The following is an 8,296-nucleotide window of genomic DNA, read 5'->3' on the forward strand; positions in this document are numbered from 1 at the left end:
CCCTGCACTGTCTCATGTTGAAACTGCTCAAAAGACTTGATCTAGGTTTCTAAGGAAAAATGGAGAGGCTGACTGACATGTTACACGTTGGCCTCTAGGGCTTCTGGGAAAGCCTGGGGGTAGGGATTCTGGGCTCTGCTTTGTGTCCCTGAACAAAGGCACACTGAGAAGAAATGAGCCCTCTCCCCCACATTTCAGAAGATGCAGCACAAACACAATTAAGAAAGCAAGAACCTAGGGACCAGGAGAAGCAAGTGAGGCTTGACTTGACAAGCATCAGCATGCATACCATGAGAAGATACATGGCGTGAGGTGATACATGGCATGAGGTGTAAAGGAGAAGAAAACTCACGGGAAGCTGGTAAAGTCTCTGAGGATGCTCAGACCATCAGCAAAGGAAAGAAGTAGTTCTGAGAATCACTGAACTTTGAAGGTCTGGAATGTGAGTTGTATTTGTCACCATAATAAACCTTGTTTCATTCTTAATGGGGCATAGACCAAGAAGAATCTCATGTGGAACAAACCCTGAAATTGAGGATGACAACTTCAGTTTCTCTTTTCTACTTATTCAGGGCTCGCCTCAGAAGGATGGAGAGGAAGGACATCTGCTCTCCTCTCTCCTTTTCTCCCAAAGATGTTTATCTTTGAGCAAAAACTTTTGTCCCTTATAGCAAGTAGGATTGTTCTATTTACATGGTAGTTGAATGAGAATATTTCTGTACACTGAAAATGAGAAAGCAGGAAGGCTGGTTCCAGGAAAGAGGGCTAGGAGGAGTGTGGCCCTACCTGCACTGAACTAGAATGGCCATCACTCTGAGCCAGGTGAACAAAAGCCCACCCTCCTCCCTGTTCCAAGTGGCACCAGCCTGTACTCAGTGCCCCATTAAACCAGAAAAAGTCAAACCATTCCATATTCTGCTCATACAGTAAGTGGCATTTTCCCTGTCATGGAACCCATGATTTGCTCTCTTACATGGACAATCAGCTTCTTGCTTATCAGGTGAAGAGTTAGTCTTATTTCATTGGCATTTGATGCCTCTCTCCACCAAAAGTCAATAGGTTGTCTATCTTTGGTTTCAATAATAATTCAAAGTAAAGACATCCATTTACTTCACATCTTACAAATCAAGCACTCTTGGCTCTAAAATTATTTTCTGGGTTCAGTGTCTCATAACCACAGTAATCAACTTGGCAATATGAAAAGTCATTTACAACAAAAGTCTGATGAGGCTCCTCTTCATTTGATGCTAGAAATGTCTTCCATAAATCTAGCTTATTAAAACAATGAGTCCCATAATATCTATGCAGTTTTCAAAAGAGATGGTTATAAAATTGCTATAAAATATTAAAAGTCTATTCTCTGTTGATAATAATTATACAAATATTGGTGTAAGCCCACTAAGTTACACCAAGCACATGCTTACCAAAATGGATAGATGGTGATATTGAAATATTTCTTCATACCATATGTAAATAAGATTATATGCTTTTATTTGATTATTCTTAGTCTTTTCTAGTTAGAAGAGATGTCTTTTATGTTTATAAATGTGATGTTCATAGTCTTCAAATTTTTTTATGTTGAAGTTTCTATATCATTCACTTACTGACCTATCCATTTGCTCCTAAGCAAACATATATATGAAAGGCACCATGTAGCTGCTTTCGGAAATAAAAATGGAACAAAATCGTTCTTAATTCTCATAGGAAGCCATCCTTTCAAAGACTGATCCAATTTCCTTCTTAAAAATGACCTTGATAGTGGTCTCTGTTGTCATTTGGTAGCAGAGAAGTAATCAAAAGTGTTGTAATAATAGAGCAGAGAATGAGAGAATTTATGTGGATATACTTTACAAAGCCCAAAGTAACTTACAACTTAAAAAAAAAAAGATTTTATTTTCATTTGTTTTTAGAAAGAGTGGGTAAATGAAGGAGAAAGAGAGGGAGAGAAACATTGGTGTACGAGAGAAATATCAATTGGTTGCCTCACACACACCCCCAAACTGGGGACCTGGCTTGCAACCCAGGCATGTGCCCTGACTGGGAATCAAACCAGTGACCTTTCAGTTCACAGGCCAGTGCTCAATGCACTGAGCCACACCAGCCAGGGAAGTAGCTTACAACTTTAAAGCAATTATGATTGCTCTTATTTTTTAAGAACTCCTATATCATGAATGTAAGTCACTATGAGGGGATCACTTGGTGACACTTGGAGAACTTGTAGATCTGATATTTCTCATATCCTCCCTCAGGCATGATTTTCTGAAGTTATCACTACTGCAGTTTCCATCCAGGCCTTCGCTCTGGGGATCTTGTTCTGATGCAACCCAAACATGTTACGAGGCCACCTTGTTCTCAGCAGAGCTTCCTCACTGCTGGGCCTCTGGGAAAGTATTGTCACCCACTACCCAGCCACTTCTTTTCTTGCTTCTCCTCCTCTGTTTCATATTTATCCAAAAAAGAAACACATCATCAGCATACTCATGAAACTTGATACATTTAAAGAAATGCCAGGAAGAGTTGTTAAAAGATTACAGATGAATGGAATTAGGTCTAGAGTTGCCATATTAAGAAGTTTGATCTAGCTACATTTGTTTTCCTTTTCCCAGGCAGATAAAGTTACTGACTGTGTTGATGTTTTAAAACATTCACTCAAATTCTTGAACACTACAGCCACTAAGGTAGAGACTATTTCCTCCCCTTGAATGTGAGCTGACCTATGGTGACTCACATCTAATGAACAAAACGCAGAGGAAGTGACACTGAGCGACTGCTGATGCTAGGTCAAAAAAAGTAATACAACTTCTGCCAGGCCCTTGCCCTCTTGGGACAACTGCCTTGGAATCTCAGCGTTATCATGTAAGAAGTCTGGCTACGAGGCCACCATGCTAGAGAGGCCACATGGAGAGATACCATAGAGACAGAGAGAGATGCATGAAAAGCAACAGCTGTCACAGCCTGCAGCTGTTTGAGTCTACTCAGTATTAAGCTCCAGATGTGTGAGTGGGTGAGCCTTGGATGGTTCCAGCTCCAGCCTTCAAGTCATCCTTGCTAATGCCAAGTGCATCTGGTCTTTGAGTCACCTCAGCTGACATGGAATGGAGCAGTAACCAGCTGTCCCTGCTGAGCTCTGCTTAGATTGCAGATATGTGAGCAAAGTAAATGTTGCTTTAAGCTACTAAGGTTTAGGGTGGTTTATTACACAGCCAAAGAACTAGGATACCTACTTAATTCTGCCATACAGTTTTATTTCCTCAGAATTGACCAATAGAACTATAGTTTAGCTGGGTGTAAATGGAGCCAGACTTGCTATTTTTGGAGATGAAGTTTCCAGAGTGGGTCTTCATATCAGGGACAGGTAAGCCATAATCATTTTAATCTACTCTCATTTAGTAGCAGAGAAGTGGGTTGATTTTTTTTATCCCTATCTTACTATCTATGATAAAAGCAGGATCTGTGTGTTTGAATTCAGATCTTTTCTCAATTCTATGTCAGTTTTTGTTGTTGCAGACTTTCTTTCCCACAAGAAAATGTTTTTTCATCAATTTCCCAGAATTCACCACTGCCCACTGTTAATTTTCAACTTACACAGCATTTAATAGTGATTTATTTACAGAGAAAGTCATCTCTATATAATTTTATCTTTCCATGATAGGAAGCTGCTGAGTCAGTATAAATTTTGATGTTATTTTTCCCTGCATATTCATTTACTAATTTAAGAGAGGGGGTTATCCAAGTTTTTGAATTCTTGGAAATGGCCTAAAATAGTTCACAGACAAATGGATGTTTTAAAATGAAGAGAATGTAATCTAGTAAAGAGATAATATAAAGAAAAGAAGCAAAAAAATATCTCAGTTCTTATAAAATCAAACTGTTGGTAACTCAACCATCTAGATTACATGAGACAGGTAAACATAGGAAAGAAAATAACAAGTGCCTACAAATACTGGATAGTTGTTAATGAGCTATCATAATTTTTTTAGAGACTGGTTTCCAGCTTTTACTCAGACTATTTCTTCATAGAGCAGTAAATTCTAGCATCTGGGTTTGCAAAAATTTTGCACAATATTGTAATATTTTCAGTTGTCTGATTTCCCAATCTAGGGTAGATTCGTCGTCGTCGGCAGCCGTCCGTCTCGAGAGACGATGGTGCAGCTTCTTAAGAGTCTATCTGCACCGCCGAGAATGGCTGTGCAGTCCGACTCGGGAGTGACACGGTATCCGCCTCCTCCCGTGTTGAATCGACATCTTGCGATGACGCTGGAGTGTCCTCTCCAGTGAAGCTGAAGCTACAGAGCCTGGGCAGGGTGATATGGAGGGTCTGCTGTTGCCCATGCAGCAGACCCCACCTCTCTTCGCAGCTGAAGGGTCCAAGGGAAAGACGGAGTCGATACAGCTTGGGTTCAGGTGCGCCGCAGGAGTTGCCGGTGTTGACTACAACGTCAAACCGCCTTAGGGACTCCGGCTCCAGATTTTCTGTCGGGGTTTACTCCCTTAGCCTTTCCCCTGAAGAGGTATGCCGCAAGGCAGCGGAGGTTTTTTGGAGTCAGAGTTTTCCTTCTCTGATGTACCCTGACTGGAAGATCGAACCAGCGACACTTAGCTCGCAGGCCGACGCTCAATCCACTGAGCTAAACCAGCCAGGGCAATCTAGGGTAGATTAGAATTAACAAAATTAGCAAGAGGGAGGTGCTTATGGGGAAAATGTTCTGGAGATAGGCACAATAAGAGCAGTGGGAAAGAATATCTGAGAACATGAGACCAAAAACTTAAAAATAACATCAGAAATCAAAACATGTAGTCTGGTGCCCTTAACATAAAAGCATATAACTCTACATGCCTCAGTGGTCCAGGAGAATATAATTGATATTCCATAATTGACAAATAATGGTTAAAATTTTTTTCAGGACACTTTTTATAAAAGCAAGAAAAGTTGTTCTGCCATATTTTAGAGAGATTATCAAAAATGATCTAAAGAAATATGCTTTAGCTCTCAAAGGGATAAAGTTCATTTACATCAAAAATCACTTATGTGAAAACAGTTTGGAACTTCCTAAAAAAACTAAAAATGGAACTGCCTTTAGAACCAACAATTCCATTGCTAGGACTATATCCAAAAAATCCTGAAACACCAATCCAAAAGAGTCTATGCACTCCTACGTTCATAGCAGCACAATTCACAATAGCCAAGTATTGGAAACAACCTAAGTGCCTGTCTGTAGATTAATGGATCAAAAAACTGTGGTACATTTACACAATGGAGTTCTATGTAGCAGAAAGAAAGAAGAAACTCCTACCATTTGCAACAACATGGATGGAACTGGACAGAATTATGCTTAGTGAAATAAGCCAGGCAATGAGAGAAAAATACCTTATGTTATCACCTATTACAGGAAACTAATGAACAACACAAACAAATGAGCAAAATTGAAACAGAGGTATGTGAACAAGGTGTAGACTAACAATGACAAGGGGGAAGAGGGGAGGGAGAGAAGAGGAAAAGAAGGGGAAGGGTCTAGTCAAAGAACATGTATATATGACCCATGGATATGGACAACTGAGTGGGACTGACTGTGGGATAAGGGGTGGGCAGGGAGTGGGGAAGCAATAGGAAAAAAAATGTGGGACAAATTGAATAGATAAACAAACAATTTTTTTTTGTTCTCTCTTTCCTCTTTCCCTCTCTAGTGGGGGGTGGAGGGAGGAAGGAGAAGAAAAGAAAAAAGAAAAAAAAAAGAATGGAAATGCAACTCCAGTGAAAATTAGAAGGACAAAGATTTTCCTTCACACTGTATATTTTTCTCCCTACCTGATCCCTCCAGAAATTGATACCCTGAAGAAGTAAGTAATGACATAAGGTTCTTTGCATGAAAACAATAAGACCAGTGGTTAATAGAGGTCTTGTCGACCGAGACTTTGACTGGAATGTCATGCCAAAAAAAGACATGCTTGGGCTCTGGTTGTTACCAAAAGCCCTAAGGAACCAAGGGTGACCTTAGAAGGTAATAAAAGTCCATGAGTAAAAAGGCCTGGTACCTAGGTTGGATGTGTGGTCCATGGCAATCTTTCCAGGGAAGGAATGAAGGTTGCTTTCCTGAGAGATGGCTAAAAAGGACCTTAAAGCACAATGGAAAACTTGAAGGACTTGGAAAAGACAGGTGTCTACAGACAAGGCTGAATGTCAGGTACGTGGCCCAACTTCGGTGCCCTGAAGGGCAGACTGAAGGTCACCCTAAGTGTTCCATGTGTAAGTTCCAGCGAAGCAGACTTAAAGATCATAAGTGATCATTTGCAGCTCTTGTTGAGTTCATGCAAATGAACAGGATAAATTAAAAATGGACTTAATACAGTCTCTTTAATGATGGGGGGGGTAAGCTGAGGGAGAAAAATTATGACCCAAGGAAAATTACAATGCCCATTGATAGACTATAAAGTAATACAGCTAACTGTTGTTAAAGTCTCTTAAAGTTATCTAGCATTTGTAAATCAAACTAGATCTGTGACACCATCAAAAATGCTTAATTTACAGGCAAGAAGAATGTCAAACACCTTGCACCTGGATGTCTTCCCATCAAGACAGGCTTACAGAACTAGAGTATGGTTTCTGGGTAACACTATATAAATTAACATGTGTTTTCTGTTTTCAAAGGGTATAAGCCTAGGATCTCACTACCTGAGTGATTGTCTGTACGTATAGGCCTAACTTAATCCTGTCTGCATCGCTGCCTCCGGAGATTGAACGGTTTGGCTGTACGAAGTGGCTGGGTTGGTGAAGAATGGGATGGTCTGTGGGCTTCACCTTAAAACAGGTTTCTCTTTTCTTTTCTTTTTTTAAAATTTTCCTTTTATTTGTTTTTTTATTTTTTAATTTTTTTAATTTTATTTTTTGGTTATTCAATTACAGTTGTCCCATTTTTCCCCCATTGCTCGCCCCTCCCAGCCCATCCCTTTTCCCACAATTATATCCCTCCCCATTGTCCATGTCCATGAGTCATTCATATACGTTCCTTGACTAGACCCTTCCCTTACTTATCCTCCTTCTCTCCCTCCCCTCTCCCCCCTACTGACTACTATTCTAGTCTTTGCCTATTTAGTTCGTTTGTTTGTGTTGCTCTTTAGTTTCCTGTATTGGGTGATATCATATGGTATTTTGCTTTCTTTGCCTGGCTTATTTCACTAAGCATAATTCTCTCTAGTTCCATCCATGTTGTCGCAAATGGCAGGAGTTCCTTCTTTCTTTCTGCTACATAGTATTCCATTGTGTAAATGTACGACAGTTTTTGGATCCACTCATCTACAGATGGGCACATAGGCTGTTTCCAGCACTTAGCTATTGTAAACAGGGCTGCCATGAACATAGGGGTGCATAAGTTTTTTTGAATTAGGGTTTTAGGATTTTTCGGGTATAATCCTAGCAGTGGGATCACTGGTTCAAATGGCAGTTCCATTTTTAGTTTTTTGAGGTAATTCCATACTGTTTACCATAGTGGCTGCACCAGTCTGCATTCCCACCAACAGTACAGTTGGGTTCCTGTTTCTCCACATCCTCGCCAGCATTTGTTGTTTGTTGATTTGTTGATGATGGCCATTCTGACAGGTGTAAGGTGTTATCTCATTGTGGTTTTTACTTGCATCTCTCTGATGGCCAATGATGTTGAGCATTTTTTCATGTGCCTATGGACCTTCTGTATGTCCTCTTCGGAGAAGTGTTTGTTCAGGTCCTTTGCCCATTTTTTAATTGGGTTGTTTGTTTTCTTGATGTTGAGTTGTATAAGCTCTTTATATATTTTGGAGATCAGTCCCCTGTCTGTGATATCATTGGCAAATATGTTTTCCCATATGGTTGGTTTCCTTTTCATCTTGCTGATGTTTTCTTTTGATGAGCAGAAACTTTTTAGTTTGATGTAGTCCCATTTGTTTATTTTTTCCTTTATTTCTCTTGCCTTGGGAGATGTATCCGTGAAGATATTGTTACGGGTGATATCTGAAATTTTCCTGCCTATGTTTTCCTCTAGGACTTTTATGGTATCACGGCTTACATTTAAGTCTTTAATCCATCTTGAGTTTATTCTGGTGTGTGGTGTAAGTTGGTGGTCTAGTTTCATTTTTTTGCACGTCCCTGTCCAGTTCTCTCAGCACCATTTGTTAAAGAGGCTCTTCTCACTCCATTTTATGTTCCTTCCTCCTTTATCAAAGATTAGATGACCATAGAGGCCTGGGTTTATTCCTGGGCTTTCAATTCTGTTCCACTGATCTATGTGTCTGTTCTTATGCCAGTACCAGACTGTTTTGATCACAG

The sequence above is a fragment of the Furipterus horrens genome, unplaced genomic scaffold, assembly GCF_987537825.1.
Source record: "Furipterus horrens unplaced genomic scaffold, mFurHor1.1.pri manual_scaffold_17, whole genome shotgun sequence".
Taxonomy (NCBI): Eukaryota; Metazoa; Chordata; class Mammalia; order Chiroptera; family Furipteridae; genus Furipterus; species Furipterus horrens.